This window comes from Macaca fascicularis, chromosome 10, assembly GCF_037993035.2.
Source record: "Macaca fascicularis isolate 582-1 chromosome 10, T2T-MFA8v1.1".
NCBI lineage: Eukaryota > Metazoa > Chordata > Mammalia > Primates > Cercopithecidae > Macaca > Macaca fascicularis.
In genome coordinates, this window is record NC_088384.1 from 81,424,777 (window position 1) to 81,443,052 (window position 18,276).

The 18,276-nt window shown below is 43.4% G+C and overlaps 1 long non-coding RNA gene and 1 other non-coding gene across 2 annotated transcripts in view; one reads left to right on the forward strand and one right to left on the reverse strand.

Annotated features, from left to right (window-relative positions):
• Positions 1 to 9,358: 9,358 nt before the first annotated feature.
• On the reverse strand, positions 9,359 to 9,520 carry LOC123567379 (U1 spliceosomal RNA). Its single transcript, XR_006690293.2, has one exon. It is a non-coding gene; the product is annotated as a U1 spliceosomal RNA (small nuclear RNA).
• LOC135965607 (uncharacterized) overlaps positions 9,399 to 18,276 on the forward strand; it is a 62,117-nt gene continuing 53,239 nt past the window's right edge. Inside the window, exon 1 of the long non-coding RNA XR_010578575.2 lies at positions 9,399 to 9,512. This is a non-coding gene — a long non-coding RNA (uncharacterized lncRNA). The remainder of the gene's footprint in view (positions 9,513 to 18,276) is intronic.

An 18,276-nucleotide genomic window follows, 5' to 3' on the forward strand; every position in this document is an offset into this window, starting at 1 on the left:
CAATTCTATTCTATTGACCTACATGTCTATTCTTATGCCAGTACCACACAATCTTAATTACAGTAGCTTTGTAGTAAGTTTTGAAATCAAGAAGTGTGAGTCATTCAACTTTGTTCTTTTTTTTTTAAGACTGTTTTGGCTATTCTGGGCCCCTTGAATCTCCATAAAAATTTTAGAATCAGTTTGCATGTTACTGAAAAAAAAAAGGCAGCTGGGATTTTAATACTGATTGCATCGGAACTGTAGATCAGTTTGGGGAAGACTGTCATCTAAACAATATTAAGTCCTATGATCCATGGACACAGGATGTCTTTCCATTTATTTAGGTGTCATCTAATTTAACAATGTTTTGTAGTTTCCAGCGTAGAAGTCTTGCACTTCTTTTGTTAAATTTATTTTTAAGATTTTTTTTGATGTTATTGTAAATGAAGTTGTTTTCTTAATTTCCTTTCATTGCTAGTATGTAGAAATGCAATTGACTTTTGTGTATTCTTCTTGTATCTTGCAACCTTTCTGAACTGGAACTTGTTTATCAGTTCTGATAGTTGCATGTGTGTGTCTGTGTGTGTGTTTGCATTTCTTAGGATTTTCTATATACACAATTGTGTCATATGCAAATAGGTATATTTTTACTTCTTTCTTTCCAACCTGGATGCCTTTCATTTATTTTTCTGGTCTAATTAGCCTACCTAGTACTGCCAGTAAAATGCTTAATAAAAATGGCGAGAGTGGATATTTTTCTCTTATTTTTGTTTTGTTCCTGATCTTAGGGGGAAAACTTTCAGTCTTTTACCATTAAGTATTATGTTAGCCATGGGCTTTTTATAGACGTCCTTTGTCAGGTCAAGAAAATATCCTTAGATTTCTTGTTTGTTGACTTTTTGTTTTAATCACAAAAGACTGTTAGATTGTGTCAAATGCTTTTTCAGTATCTATGAGATGACCATGTGGTAGTTTTTTTCCTTTTATTCTCTTAATAAGGTATATTATGCTGATAGATTTTTAAATAGTGAATGAGCCCTGCATACCTTGGATAAATTCCACTTGTTAGTGACATTTAATGCCTTTTATATATTGTTGGCTTCAGTTTGCTAGTACTTTGCTTAAGATTTTTGCGTGTGTCTCATAAGGTACACTAGCATTGTCTGGTTTGGTATTAGGTTATCACTGGCCTGCCAGGGTTGGGAAGCGTTCCTCTTCCTCTTCACTGCTTCGTCTTCTTCTTTTTTTTATTTGAAAGAGTTTGTAAAGGATTCATCTTAATTTTACTTTAAATGTTTGATAGAATTCACCAATGAAGCTATCTGAAACTAGGCTTTTCTTTGGGGAAAGTTTTAAAATTACTAATTGAGTATTCTTTAATTGGTATAGATCTGTTCAGATTTTCTATTTCTTCTTCTTTCTTTTTTCCCAAGACGGAGTCTCGCTCTGTTTGTTGCCCAGGCTATAGTGCAGTGGCGCAGTCTCGGCTCACTGCAAGCTCCGCCTCCCAGGTTCACGCCATTCTCCTGCCTCAGCCTCCTGAGTAGCTGGGACTACAGGTGCCTGCCACTACACCCGGCTAGCTTTTTGTTTTTTTTGGTAGAGACGGGGTTTCACTGTGCTAGCCAGGATGATCTCGATCTCCTGACCTCGTGATCTGCCGGCCTCGGCCTCCCAAAGTGCTGGGATTACAGGCTTGAGCCACCACGCCCTGCCCCTCTGCCCTTTTTTTTTGTTTGTTTTTTGAGACAGGGTCTCACTCTGTCACCCAGGTTGGAGTACAGTGGTGTGATCACGGCTCACTGTGGTCTCAACCTCCTGGCCTCAAGTGATTCTCTCATCTCAACATCCCAAGTAGCTGGGACCACAGGCATGCACCACCATGCCCGGCTAATGTTTACTTTTTTTTTTTTTTTTTGTAGAGACATGGTTTTGCTTCTTGTCCAGGCTGATCTCGAACTATTCAGCTCAAGGGATCTGCCCGCCTCAGCCTCCCAAAGTGCTAATATTACAGGCATGAGCCATCATGCACGGCCTGGGTTTTCTATTTCTTCTTGAGTCCAGTTAAGTAGTTTGTGTTTTTCTTTGAATTTGTCCATTTCATCTATGTTTTCTTATTTGTTGGCATACATTTGCTCAAAATATTGCCCTGTAGTCATCTCGCTTGACCTATTAGTAGCCTATGACACAGCTGAACATTCTCTCCACCTTGAAATCCTTTTCTTACCTAGTTCCTGAAACACTGCACTCACCTGTGTCTCCGAGCTCTTCATCTCAGGTTCTTTTGTTGGCTCCTCATTCCCCCAATCTCTAAACATCAGAGTGTCCCAAGCCTCAGCACTGGACTTCTTCTCTTCTCTATCCATTCTTCCTTCTTGGTGCTCTCATCCAATCTCTTGATTTTAAGTGTCATCATTAATTGGGTGACATCTTCAAGATTTATAACTCCAATTCCAACTTATCTTCTGAATTCTGGCTCAACTATGCAATTGCCTATCTGACACCTATAATTAGATGTTGCATATCCATTTCAGACCTCACCTGTCCAACACTAAACTTTTGATATTTCCATGTGAATGTGCTGCTCCCTTAGGCTTCCTCATCCCAGTAAATAGTGTCTCCATAATTTCAGGCACTTAGCCACAAACCCTGGAGTCATTCTTAACTCCTCTGTCCTCTCATATCCAATAGCTAATCTTTTTAAGAATCTTGTAGACTCAGCCTTTAAAATATGCCCAGAATCTGACCACTAATTTCCACCTCCATTGACTACCACCACTGCCACAAGTCATCATCGACCCTCACCTACACAATGAATGGCCTCCTCATTGGTCTCCCTACTTCTGTCCTTGTCTCTTTACAACCCATCCTCCATATGATATCTAAACAGAGTACACTAACATCTTTAGTCATGTCATTCCTCTACTGAAAATGTCCTCAACAGCTCTCGTGTCACTCATGAGACAGAGTCCTTACAGTGGCTACCGACCCTTTACAATTTGGCTCTCAGTATGTCTCTCATGTCTCTTGCTTTCCCCCTCATGCACTCCTCTCCAGCAACACTGGCCTCTGTGCTGTTCCTCAGACATGCAAAGCATTCTTCTGCCTCAGGTCCTTTGCACTTACTGTGACCTCATATAGGGCCAGAGAGTCTCATGCTCCCTCCCTCCCTCTCTACTTCAGGAATTTGCTTCATTTCCACTTTTCAGTGTGGTCTTCTGGGATTTTCTCCCTCTCCCTTTGCCAGCATGCTGTATCCTTTCTTCTGTTCCATTGTTCTCCAAAGTACTTACCACAACCAGTAGAACACCACGTATGTTTTGCTTGTTTGTTCCCTATCTCTCCCACTAGAATCTAAGCTCCATGAGGGGAGGAGTCTTCGCCTGCTTCATTGTGTACTCTATTCCAAGCACCTAGAACAGTACCTGGCTCATAGTGGCTGTTATGATGGTTCCCATATCTGGTTGTGCTTCTTTCATTCATTCAACAGTATGCATATTGCATGTGCATGAATGAATAATGCACAACCAGGTATGGAAACCACTATTAGGGAGGGCATTCAAACAGCATGAGAGTGGGAGATCTACTCTTGGGGCCAAAATTATGATATTGTGTGATTTGGGGAAAGGTGTACTGAATGTCTACTATGTGCATGACACTGTGGGAGACAAAACAAAACATTGACTGGACCCTGATCCTTTCGATCAATTCAATTTGACAAGTGAGCTCCTGCAGAGAGTCTGACATTGTGCAAGTTGTTGGGATTCAGGGACAATTAGGACACACAGTAACTGCCCTCAGTGAGCCTGTCAAGAATTCAAAGAAGTGAACACATTATTATAATACAGGATTATGAGTGCTTCTTTGGAGGAAAATAGAAAATACAAACTTGGGCCACTGAAGATTTCAAAGGTTGGCAGGGGCCCTCAAGGCTTCCACTGGAGATGATTTTGAGCTGGGTCTTAAGTAAATATATGTCAGAGAAACTTATTATTTCATAGGATGATGAGTAACATTAGAGACAAAACAGTAGTTACAAGGCAGTGTGCCACCCATCTTTGAGTTACCTCATACCAGCTTGAGAGAGCTGATTGCTAAATTTTCAGAAATTTCAAAAGTTGATTAACAGCATGTTGATAGCTTGAACTTGGCTGTGGTGGGAGAATACAGCACATAAACCAGCTGCATATATATCAGGATTTCCCTGCCTGCACCTACCCGATGGGGCTGTTTGCTAAACATTTACCAGCGCACCCCTGGGCACAGGACAGATGTGTTCCCATGGTTTATGCCATGGGATGGTCATAGGAGCTGTCAGTTAGGGACAATACACCTAGGCGATGGAATCTGAGCTGGGCCTTCCTGGTGGGCAAGACTTGAACATCCCAAAGTGAAGATACTGGGTGGAATAGCATCCCCCCCAAATTCATGTTAATCTGGACCCTCAGAATGTGATCTCATGTTAGAAATAGAGTCTTTGCAGAGATGACTAGTTAAGGTGAGGTTATATTGAATCAGGACCTTAAATTCAACAACTGGTGTTTTTATACGAAGAGGGAGATTTGGATACAGAGACACAGAGGAAACCCAGGAAAGAATGTCATGGGAAGAGGGACACATGGAGAGATGTAGCGATTAGCTTGGTACAAAACCAATTGCCATTACTTTTAATGGCAACAACCGCAATTGGTTTTGCACCAACCTAATACAAGCCAAGGAATGCAGAGGATTGCTGTCAACCATCCAAAACTGGGAAGAAGCGAGGAAGGATGCTTCCCTGTAGGATTCAGAGGGAACACAGTCCTGCTGAAACTTCGATTCTTGATTTCAGACTTCTAGCTTCAGAACTGTGAGAGAATAAGTTTTAAGCCACCAAGTTTGTGGTAGTTTGTTACTGCAGCCCAAGGAAACCGACACAGAATTGGATGAATAAGGAAAAAGAGGTGGGGATATAGAAGGGATGCCTAAAGCATGGGGAAGAATAAGAACCGATGCCTTGTATTGAGGGCTTCTATAAGCCTCCTCTGTTCTAAGATGTGCTTCCTGCATCTTAAACGTCATTTCTGTGAATCCTTAAAATACTCCTATGAGGCAGATAAAAACAGCAAAATTAAGAGAATTTAAGCAGACTGGGCATGGTGGCTCATACCTGTAATCCCAGCACTTTGGGAGCTGAGACGGGTAGATAACCTGAGGTCAGGAGTTTGAGACCAACCTGGCCAACATGGTGGAACCCTGTCTCTGCAAAAAAAAAAAAAAAAAAAAAAAAAGTAGCTGGGTATGGCAGTGGGTGCCTGTAATCCCAGCTACTTGGGAGGCTGAACTTGAACTTGGGAGGCAGAGGTTGCAGTGAGCTGAGATTGTGCCATTGCACTTCAGCCTGGGCAACAAGAGCAACACTCCATCTAAAAAAAAAAAAAAAAAAAACAGAGAGAGAAGTCCAGCAATTTGCTCAAGGTAACGCAGCTATTTATGACAGAACTCTGATTTGAAACAGCCTTGTTGGCTTTTAATGCTCACATTCCTTCCTCTATGAGCTGGCTGATGTTCTCTCCCAGGTGGGCCTGGCTGATGTTCTCTCCCAGGTGGGCAAGAACCTGGCTGATGTTCTCTGCCTGGCTGATGTTCTCTCCCAGGTGGGCAAGAACCATCTCAACAATCTCAAGTGATGGAGATGAAAATGAGATATTAAAATCTTCAATATCTACATCAAGGAAGAAGGACAATGAGATTTTAGGGCCCAAGTAGAGTTCAGTATCTTTCACATTGCAAAGATCACCTCAGCCTGGTAGAAAGATTCGGAAGTCATTACAGAATAACACTTCAAGTAATCACAGACATGCTAAGAAAAATTCCACAGGGGAACTGAGACCCTTTGTATTGGAGGAAACCCACCATCCTGTTAAGAAGACATAGAGCAGCTGAAGCATATGTTGATTAAAATCTTTTTTCCCCCCAAATGGTGCCTTTTATGCGGCATCGCAGTCAAACATCAGTTAAGGGAATAAAGATCTGGCTACTAGAACAGCAGGCCACAGTGAGACAACATTGTGCACATTTGTACACGTAAGACAAACTTCGACTGTGAAAATGTTTCCAACAGAGTTAAAAGGGAAGAATCACATCAAGCAACTGTGGTGAGGGTTGCACTGCATTCAGGATATATTTAATGGATAAAAAGCCAATGGCTAGCCAGGCGAAGTGGTGCATGCCTATGTATAGTACCAGCTACTCAGGAGGCTGAGGCAGAATGATGGCTTGGCCCAGGAGTTCAAGGTTGTAGCGCAGTAAGCTATGATCTCTTTTAACCGTTAGGATTGCATTTGAATTTGTATATGGATAAAGGTGATCAATCAATTATGTAATACAAGGGAACATTCCTAACATAGGTGCACTGGTTAAATGGAAGGAGCATGTAGTTATAAGTTTCCGAATTCCTCACCTTACCTTCTTTGCAAATACGTAGTCTACATATGGGATACGATTTTTCTCATCTGACTACTAAATTTATTGAAAGTCTAACATTAAAAATAATGACATTTTACCTATTTTTTTAACCATGGTGGTTAGAATGTTTTAATGTTTTAATCTGTGATTCTAACTCTCTGGGGTGTGAAGTTGGCTTAGCAACAAGAATTGGCCCATATCTCACTGGAGTGTTCAACAGAGAGATCAAAAACACATAGCCTGAGTGGCCGTCACTGAAGTGAGTTACGTTTGGCTCTTACTGGTTGGTTGTTTTAAACATTTGAATTCAAATGCCTTTAGTTGAAGTTTGACCACACTGTGTCTCCACCACTCTTTATGGTCTCACGTCCAGCCCAGTGCCCATAGTTTATCATCTAGGTGGCCCTCGAAAGCATTTTCTTCTGCTATCGTTGAAGGGAATGTTGTGTCGGACTATTTTTCCCACACGTGCAAAAATATTTCTGTTATTTTAATTATGCTTCTAATTCCTACAGAAGGCGTATTAGTTATTCATACTTCAGGGTGAAACAGTTTAGTCGGATTGCTGTTCTCTTCAAGTCTGAAGTCCAGCTGGGAGAACCCTGGAGTTTTTCTGGTAGGGAGTGTGTAACCTTGAAGCTTAAATGACCAAGGGAAAAGGGTAAGCTGAGAGGGACCAGGTAGAAGGAAACTTCGGGCAGTCAGAGCACCAGGCCAGGGAAGAGGGAGTCCCCACTGATGACCTGATGAGTAGCGCGGCCATGAGAAAATTCCTTCCCAGCATTTCATAGACAATTTATATACTTTTCCACATCCCCAATTCTGAGACAGATTAGTTGAGAAAATGGAAGAAAGGTATTGCAATTCTGTGAGAATTAAAGCTTAAAAATCAGCAGAGGCCTCAGTGGTATGAGGGATTCATTGAGGGATCCATTGAAGGCAAGATCAGCTGACGCAGCAGTTGAAGGTTGAGGTCAGCATTTCTGAGAGCAAGGAGGGGAGCACATGTAGAGCAGGTGCCATGGGCTGATCAGTCTGCCTTGCTTATAATTAATACCATGTTACAAGTGTGTGTTCCTGGCCCTATCTGCTGCTAATTGGGAGGCATTCTTGCAAATAAAATAAATATTAAGAACTTTACACTTTTTAGGTCAGGTGTGGTGGCTCACGCCCATATTCCAAGCACTTTGGGAGGCTGAGGCAGGTGGAGCACCTGAGGCCGGGAGTTTGAGACCAGCCTGGCCAATATGGTGAAACCCCGTCTCTACTAAAAGTATAAAAATTAGCTGGGCATGATGGCGGGTGCCTGTAGTCCCAGCCACTCAGGAGGCCAAGGCAGGAGAATCACTTGAATACGGGAGGCAGAGGTTGCAGTAGGCCAAGATTGTGCCACTGCACTCCAGCCTGGGTGACAGAAAAAGACTCCATCTCAAAAAACAAAAAAAGAGAGAAAGTTTTAAAAATAAAATTAAAAAAAGAACTTTGCACTTTTTATAGCACACTTTACACAGACCCGAAGAGTGATGTTCCAAGAAATAACAACTTTTGGAAGCAAAAAAATCTATAAATTGTTGATTTTGAATTGTGATTTCTATGTAATTCTGTTAACTTTGCTGGGCTAGATTTGAATGTTAGATTACTCAAAAACTATTTAGTAATGTTTGCTAGCCTTTGACAAGGTTCGGATATTTGCTTATAGTTCCTTCTAAATACTACTAGACAGAATATTTCTTATTTATTAAAACATGTTAAATCTAGCAGGCGTGGTGGCTCATGCCTGTAATCTCAGCACTTTGGGAGGGCGAGGCAAGTGGATCACTGGAGGTCAGGAGTTCGAGACCAGCCTGGTCAACATGGTGAAACCCTGTCTCTACTAAAAATACAAAAATTAGCCGGGTGTGGTAGGGGGCATCTGTAATCCCAGCTACTTGGGAGACTGAGGCATGAGAATCGCTTGAATCTGGGAGGTGGAGGTTGCAGTGAGCCGAGATCATGCCACTGCACTACAGCCTGGGCTATAGAGCCAGACTCAGTCTCAAAACAAACAAACAAACAAAAATGTTAAATCCGTAATAATGAGTAAATAACTTCTGATTTCTCATTTCCAAGTTCTAAGTATTAATATTTATTGAGAATTTGAAAACACTACAAAGAATGAGAATATAAAAAGGTGAGAAAGAGTCTGTTTTGAAACTTTGCCTCAGGCCAATCTTGTTCCTGGAGGAAAAATATTGGTCTCCAGGAGGCAAGGGTTTCTACCAGGAAGCAAAGTTATTGAGTAAATGTCACAGGCTAAAGAAGCCACAGGGATTTGCTCTTGTTTGTCTATCCCCCGTGTTCTCAATTTCATCTAGAAACATCACTTGACTTTTGCCTTGGCTGACAAATCAGCTCATGTACCTAAGGAAGCTTAACTGAACGTGGCAACCTGAGCTGCTGTTTTGGTCATGGAATCAGATGTCTTTTGCTATTCTGAGACCCAAAGAGCCCAGCCTGAAATAACAGTATCTGCGGCTTCCCATGTGTCAACTGCATGTTTTCCAGCCCAGACCAGTTCCGGTGGAACAAGATGTGATCAACCATATCAGGTTCTCCAAGTGCAGTGATTGCTCTTTTGAGAAGAAACTTTTCCTTATCACCATTGTGATGAATTGTGAGACAAGTGTCTCTGCATCTGATGCCCTCTCATCCTGAGAGGCTGGCAAGCAAAGACAGAGCAGGAATGAAATTTATCAGACACATGTTTCACTTCTCACTTCAACCCAGATCAAAATGGAAGCCTCCTTGGTTGCTTATCAAAGCCCATAAGCCAACAATATTGAGGTGTTTGCAAGCAATAACAGAGTCGGAAAAGAGCTCGTGCTTCTTATACTTCAGGGAGTATAGTAGACAATGATTGGCCTCTGTTCTACTCCCTTTTTAAAAAAAACAGGGAATAATGAGAACATAGTTCCCACTGCCACAAATTATGCAATTGAGTTTCCCACATTTGGGGAAATCACAGGGTCAGCACGTCTGGAGTGCAATGGATAAACCTCACCCTGGGAAAACCGCCTTCATGATCATGGTATCTCCCCTGCCAGGTAAGGATCCGTTCCACTTACGTTTTATGTGTGAGGCCAGGGGAGGGAAAAATTAAAATTAAAATTTCCTTCTAGTCTAAAAGGACCACTCATTTTGATATAACAAACATGTGTTGATTGTCATATCATGTATATAATTAGATATAGATGTGCATGCAAAGTTTAGATCCTGTAGATGTGGATGATGTAGGTGGAGTGAATGATGTCAATGTAGTTGACATAGATATTGTAGATGCTGTCGAGGTAGCCGTCAATTACGTAGATGCCAATGTAGAGTGGATGGTGTAGATATATACACAGATATAGATAGAGTAGATGCAAATATAGATGCAGATGTGCATGGTATAACTGTAAATATGGATGCAGATGAGGAAGGTGATGTAGATTAGGGTTTCTCAACCTCAGCACTATTGATATTTTAGGCTGAATATATCTTTGTTGTCAAAGACTATCCTGTGCATTGCAGGATTTAGCAGCATCCCTGGGATTTAGCAGCATCCCTGGCCTAGATGCTGAGGGCATTTCTCCCCCCAACCCTGAGCTGTAACAATAAGAAGTCTTTCTGGAAGTTGCCAAATGTCCCTGGGCAAAGCTGCCCCAGTTGAGAACCACTGGTACAGATGGTGTAGATCAAAATGTTGATGTAGATATTGATGTAATGTAAGCATAGGTATAGGTGATGCAGATAGTAAAGATGAAAATGGGGCTGGAGATGATAAAGTTGTGAACACAGATGTAGGTGGAGTATGTGTAAATATAGAGGCAAATGATGTTATAAGATATAGCCTATAGATAAATGATATAGCTGTAAACATAGACGTAGATGACATATTTGATATAAATAAGATAGATGCTGTAAACTTTATGATCTGGGCAGAAAAATACAGGTGCTAATAATGCAAATGGCATTTCTTTGACCCCTCTTTTGTTTTGTTTTGTTTTGAGATGAAGTCTCGCTCTGTCACCCAGGCTTGAGTGCAGTGGCGCGATCTCAGCTCACTGCAACCGCTGCCTCCCGGGTTCAAGCAATTCTCCTGCCTCAGCCTCCCGAGTAGCTGGGATTACAGGTGTGCGCCACCATGCCTGGCTAATTTTTGTATTTTTAGTAGAGATAGGGTTTCACCATGTTGGCCAGGCTGGTCTGGCGTGAGCCACTGCACCCAGCCTGACCCCACTTTTGGAAAAATGTCCAGACTGTGGATAAGCAGTGTCCTGTTAGGAATCCTGTTAAGCATAGTGTAGCCTGGAGACTGAGGGGCTACCCAGGTGACCTATTAAGGTCCTTTTTGATGAAACCACCTGATCCTGAGCTATCACAATTTCTATTAAAGACTGATACTCAGGGTGAAAAAGAAAAAAAAATGAATGATGAAAACCAGCAAGACATGAGACTCAAATATATCCCTTCATTAATATAAGATCACATGGCAAACCCCAGATGGTCTTTCAATTCCTTCAATAAATCTTAGTAGGATGTTCATACACCAGACAAAACTAAGTAAGTGTTTCTGCTTTCACCAACGACCCAGCCTCTCACAGACACCCCCAAGTTGCAACTCACAGCTAGCTGACCCACAGTTTAAGCAAATTCTATCCATAGTGCTGAAGGAACCCGACCTATGTCCCAGAGAAGAGAAACGTTCTATTCTCCCAAAGTCATGGTTCTCTACCAATCCCAGACTCAACACATTTAGCAAATTGTAAACCTCTCCAAATCATTTTTCAGGACCTGTTGAAAGTGCATTGGCTGTGAACTGTGGCATTTCCAAATATCCAGGACATTTACTGAATGGAAGGACATGAGAGTGAGTCAATCGGTCAGCATTTGTTCAGTTATGCCAGGGCTGTGGTCAGGGTCTGTGGGCTGCTGATGAGTTTTCTGGTAGGGCTGAAAGAAGATTAAACCCGAGTGACTCTGTAACACGGGTGGAGAGTTACTGAGCAGCAAATAGTGAGATAAGCAACCTGTACCAATTAGAAATCTGGTTTTGTGGATACTGGAGGATGTGCACCTCCCGATTGATTCTGGGAAGAGTTTTTTTTTTTTTTTTTTGAGACAGAGTTTGTTGCCCAGGCTGAAGTGCGATGGTACGATATTGGCTTACTGTAACATCCGCCTCCCAAGTTCAAGCGATTCTCCTGCCTCAGCCTCCAGAGTAGCTGGGATCAGGCATGCACCACCAAGCCAGGCTAATTTTGTGTTTTTAGTAGAGACAGATTTTCTTCATGTTGATCAGGCTGGTCTCGAACTCCTGACCTCAGGTGATCCATCCACCTCGGCCTCCCAACGTGCTGGGATTACAGGCGTGAGCTACCATGCCTGGATGATTCTGGGAAGATTTATGCTGCACTTTGAATGACTGATGAACAGGAAGTTTGTCCACAGTCTGGAGGATGAGAGTGGACACAGTACAGCAGATGCTTTGGGTGCCCTGCCCATGCCCCCTCGGGCCTTAGCATTTTGTGGCACAGCACCTGACTTATAACAGCCGGCATCTGCCTCTTTGCCCGAGGGCTTTGTCTGGTGACCAGAGCTTGCTTTGCCCATTCACACAGCAAGCTGGAAGCGCTGGGAAATTAGTGCCCTCCCAGTCTCAGCCTTCAACCAAAGACGGATGGGGACCGGTGTTTAAATACCCCAGCTGCCTTACTCCTTGTACAGGATAACCTTGAGGCTTCCAGTCTGCGCTGGCTCCAGTAGGATTAAGTTCCAGGTGCCCACAGTGGTAAGTTGCTTGATAACGTACCTTTTACTGCTTTTTTTTCCCCTCTCCTGTCTCAGTTCCTTGCTTTCCCACTCAAATAAACTCCTTGCACTTGAATTTGTGCCTGAGAGTCTATTTCTGGGGAGAACCTAAGACACACAGGCCGTGGATAGATTCTCCGAAGGTCCTTCTGGCTCCTTATTTTCTATCTTGTAATCCATTAAGGCAATCAGAAAGCAGAGAAGGCAGGATCTGCCAAACTTTCTTACCTCAGCCCAGAAAATTCAAGGGCATCTTTTCCTGGCAACAAAGAAAACTCTGTGCCTTTGGGAGCAGCTGCCACAGTGTCAGCTCTGGCTTCATGTTACTTAACCACACACATCAACACCTCCCCTTGTGGAATTTGAGAGGCATCAGAAGTACACTGAAAGAACAATGGCAGAATCCTGGCTGTCACCTCAACACATCTCTCATGTTCCAGTTCATCTCTGTCCCAGTCTGATACGTGGCAGCATGACATACTTTAAAGTGCGCGTCTAATCACTAATGGAACCCTTGGAGAAGAAGTTTCAATGCCCCTGGAAGCTAATGTGCTGCACACTAAGCATCTGAGCAAAAGTCAAGTGGACAGATGGATCTTTAGTTTTCCCCCAGATATTGGGCCAGAAAGAGGCAATCAGTGAACTAGTGAGACAGAAGAAATTCTTTCCCCTGGCCGGGCGCGGTGGCTCACGCCTGTAATCCCAGCACTTTGGGAGGCCGAGGCGGGCGGATCACAAGGTCAGGAGATCGAGACCACGGTGAAACCCCGTCTCTACTAAAAATACAAAAAATTAGCCGGGCGCGGTTGTGGGCGCCTGTAGTCCCAGCTACTCGGGAGGCTGAGGCAGGAGAATGGCGTGAACCCGGGAGGCGGAGCTTGCAGTGAGCCGAGATCGCGCCACTGCACTCCAGCCTGGGCGACAGAGCGAGACTCCGTCTCAAAAAAAAAAAAAAAAGAAATTCTTTCCCCTTCAGTGAGGTGAAAGCCTTTGCAAACTCAGCACTTAGAACAGTGCTTTTTGTGGGGGGTGTAACTCATTTGAGGAGTGACAGGAAATGCCTCCATATTTTGTAGAAATAAAGTAACTGCCGTGCACAGTGGCTCATGCCTCTAATCCTAGAATTTTGGGAGGCCGAGGTAGGAGAATTGCTTGAGCCCAGGAGTCCAAGACCAGGCTGGGCAACATCACAAGAGCTCGTCTCTACGGGAAATTAAAAAAATAAAAAACTAGCCAAGCATAATGGCTCATGCCTGTAGTCCCAGGTACTCAGGAGGCTGAGGCTGGAGGATTGCTTGTTCCCAGGAGGCCAGAGGCTGCAGTGAGCCATGATAATGCCACTGCACTCCAGCCTGGGTGACAGAGTGAGACCCTGTCTCAAGAAAAACAAAGCAAAGACAAAACTGTTGGTGATGTCTATATGCTCACAGCAGTCCAAATGGGGAGGTGAAATAGTCATTTGCGCTTGTGGGGGTTACTTAGCATCCTAATGCCCTTCCCTCTGTGATGTGATCATGAAGGCCGGCAGGATCTACTTCTTACTATAGAAAGGAGCCAAGCCAGATGCCCTTTCCCTGGTCCCTGGTCACTAGAGGACAGTCATATTATCTAGCCTCGGCCAATCAAATGCTCCCACCCAGGATGAAGGGGTGGCCGGCCTGCCCCTCCACACCTGTGGGTATATCTCATCAGGTGGGACAAGAGACGGAGAAAAGAAATAAGACACAGAGCCAAAGTATACAGAAAGGACAGTGGGCCCAGGGGACTGGTGCTCAGCATATGGAGGACCTGCACCGGCACTGGTCTCTGAGTTCCCTCAGGTTTTATTGATTACTCTTTCCACTATCTCAGCAAGAGGAATGTGATAGGAGAGCAGGGTGATAATAGGGAGAATGTCAGCAAGAAAACATGTGAGCAAAGGAATCTGTGTCACAAATAAGTTCAAGGGGAGGTCCTATGCCTGGATGTGCATGTAAGCCAGATTTATGCTTTTCTCCCCGCAAACATCTCAGTGAAGTAAAGAATAACAGCAGCATTGCTGCCAACATGTCTCGCCTCCCGCCACAGGGCGGTTTTTCTCCTATCTCAGAACAGAACAAATGTACAATCGGGTTTTATACCGAGACATTCAGTTTCCAGGGGCAGGCAGGAGACTGTGGCCTTCCTCTATCTCAACTGCAAGAGGCTTTCCTCTTTCACTAATCCTTCTCAGCACAGACCCTTCACGGGTGTCAGGCTGGGGGACAGTCAGGTCTTTCCCATCCCACGAGGCCATATTTCAGACTATCACATGGGGGGAAACCTTGGACAATATCTGGCTTTCCAGGGCAGAGGTCCCTGCGGCTTTCCGCAGTGCATTGTGCCCCTGGTTTACTGAGACTGGAGAATGGCAATGACTTTTACCAAGCACACTGCCTGTAAACATGTTGTTAACAAGGCACATCCTGCACAGCCCTAGATCCCTTAAACCTTGATTCCATACAACACATGTTCCTGTGAGCTCAAGGTTGGGGCAAAGTTACAGATTAACAGCATCTCAGGGCAAAACAATTATTCAGGGTACAGGTCAGAATGCAGTTTCTTATGTCTTCCCTTTCTACATAGACACAGTAACAGTCTGATCTCTCTTTCTTTTCCGTACACCAGGAGTTTTAATTTAGACTCAGGGACAGTTTAGAATTTCAAGCAGCAGTGGCATCTGACTCTGGTGTTCAGCTGTGTTGATGTCCAGCAGCCAGAGTGGCAGTAGAGCCACAGTTAGGGACATCCTACCCAGACTGCCCCTGAAGCATGGCCTAGGCTGTGTCCTTGCTGCCCAGCCTCCCTCAGAGCCTGCCCAATTTCAAAACCTGGTTACCCATCCTGTCAATTCTGCTAGCCACCTACTATCCTCCTATTAAAGTCAGCCAGAATCGTTTTCTGTTATGTGCAACTGAGAACCCTGAGTGGCATAGAAATTGATATCCCATATACACAGAGCCTCCTCTGGAAGCCAGAGACCAGGGCTCTTGTCCAGGAGGCATCTAGATAGCTGTGGGGGCCTTTGTCTCCATCCCTTCAGGGGGCTTGACTGCATAGTTGCTCAGATTATTTTTCTGTTCTATGATTTTTCTATGATTCTTCCTGAAGTGTTGGCCAATGAAGACCCAAAGCTACCTGAGCTTCTGTAGCCTTAGTGGTGAGGGGTATGGAAAAAGATGTCATTGTGTGACAGCCACAGATGGATCTGGTCCAAATCAAATCACTTGAGTATCTCAAGTCATATTAAGCTCCTCACTTTCCCACTAGGCCCACTATATGTCTGCATAGGTCCCCAAAGAAATGAATGTACCTGGTAAACACTGCTTTGGCACATCAAGGGCAAGAATACCCATGGTTCATTTAATAACATTCACAGTATCTGCTGTATGAATGGACCCATTGGAGACAAAGAGAACCAGAGATGATAAGACAGCGAGAGTGACTGGCACTTTTTTAATATATGGTAATCTAAATCATTCTGGTGCCCTGGCGAAAAGTCTGGGGAATGTGAATATGCCTCTAATAGGCATAGATAATGGGTATCTTTAGGGGGAGGAAGTAATTTGTTTTTAAGCCACAGCAAATGCATGGAAAACCACTGGAAGCATGATGGGTCAGGAAATTTTTATAGTTAATGGTAAACCAATCTATTTGGAGAATGGCTTAAAAACAGCTTTTAAAGGAGAGAGAGACTACTATAGTTTGGCTTAAAAGGTATGTCAACCAAATGCAAAGTCCTTGTTTGAATCCTGATTCCAACAAACCAACTGTAAGAAGGCATTTTTGAGATAATTGGGGAAAATTGAACATGGACTAAATATTAGGTGATGTTCAGGAATTATTGATTGTTTTCTTGGGAGTATTATATTCTGGTTATTTTTAAAAAGTGCAAGGCCGGGCACCGTGGCTCATGCCTATAATTCCAGCACTTTGGGAGGCCGAGGCAGGCAGATCACTTGAGCTCATGAGTTCAAGACCAGCTTGGGTAACAAGGTGAAATGCTTTCTCCACCAAAAATACAAAAAATTAGCTGGGCATGGTGTTGCATAACCTATAGTCTCAGCTACTCGGGAGGCTGAGGTGGGAGGATCACTTGAGCCCGGGAGGCAGAGGTTACAGTGAGCCAAGATCGCACCACTGCACTCCAGCCTGGGTGACACAGCAACAACAACAAAAACGTACTTATCCATTAGAGATACATGCTGAATTTACAGATGCAATAAAATAATGCCTTAGATTTGATTTTAAAATACTCTAGTGCAGTACTACTCAAAGTCTGAGGATTGGGGCTAGTTTGCAAATTGTGTGCTCTTGGTCTAATAAATGCAGAAATTGACAACAAGTATTTAGAAATGGCTATAGTACATTGACATTGCCAGGGCATCCAAGTAGTGATCAGTGGACTCTAATGAGAATAGAACTTAGTTTGGGTGTTGTCGAACCTGCTTGGTGTGTTATGTGTGGCTTGGGTGTGAGCTGTGTGCTGGTATTGGTCCATGGTAGAATGGAGATCTAACAAAAGAGTCCTTAGCTTGAGGAGCAGTGTCTTGGCACACACATACACACACACACACATACACACACACACACATACACACACACACATACACACACACACATATACACACGCACACACACACAGGGAGGTGATGCTGGGATCTGCTGAAAAAGAATGGCAGAAAGCTGATGGCTGTTGAAGGTATGTGATCAGTACATGGAGTTCATAATACAATTCTCTCTTTTTGTGTATATTTGAAAATTTACATTATTTGATATATTGAAAAGTTTTAAAAATCAGCCTGTTGATGGAGATATTTAAAATATATACATTTTAAATGCATATATTTACATTGAAACATACCGTGTGTGTGTATTTCAAATAAAATAACATTGAAACGACACATAGAACACACAGCTCCCGGGGGATTATACGTATGATTCAAGTAAAACTTTCTTATTTTACAAAAGAAGCCTTGGGTAAACAAACAATGCCATTTGCTGGATCATGAGCTTGGTGAGCTTTTATTATATAATAAACTCTAATTACATAATAAACTTTTTGAAGCTATGGATCCGGTGAGATACAACTTCTGTGTCTCCATAGCACTCCACCCGTGATACTGCAGAATAAATAGTGCCTATTAAACATTGGTTGATAAACAAACTCAGGAAATGAACTGTTGTGGACAGCAGTTTAATTCTCCATGCAATAACTCCACACTGCTCAATTAATTTGAAAATTAGTTTCCCAAATCCACCCTCTTAGAGATTTGTCACAGAATGTTTAAGCCTGAGGAGGACTGGGAGCTTTGTTAATGTCCTCATTTGCAGACACGGAAATGAGATTCAGAGGAGGTAGATGAGCCTCACTGTACATCCTGCTTGTTAATGGAGGTGCTTTAGCCTCTCACACCTGCAACTGGACTCTTCCTTCCACCATGATGTCTTTCAGAAGGTACAATCTCATCTCCCACACTGGCCCCTTGCTCTTGGTTTTACAATTATAGTTTCAGTTGTAGGAAAGAGAAAGATGTTGTCAAGCTGGCTCCACCGGGAAGCTGAAAAGGAAGTGTGAATACAGGAAAACATTATGTCTTGGTTAGTATTTACCCAGCACTAGTCTGTGCCTGGTATGGGTGGTATAAGCTCTCCAGCCTTCAAGAACTTTCTGTCTATTCAAGGAAGACAGATATATACATGTTAACAGTTAAAGGGCAGTCCTGCTGTGCAGCAGTTAAAGTGCAAATGAGCAGTTGGGTAAAGCTGTGGGAGCTAGAGAAGGAATGGAATGGTTTGGCGGGTCCAGTCTCAGAAATGTGGAGAGGGCAGAACATCTGGGTTTGATCAGTGTGGACCTGTGGTGGGGCTTCCTTTTGTTGGCATTAAGGAGCTTTCTGTGGGGGATGAGATAGGATCCCCGCAGTGATTTGGGGAAATCAACGTGGTAGCAACAATGTGTGGAAGAGGCTGAAAAGGGGAGAACCGGCAGCAGGGAGA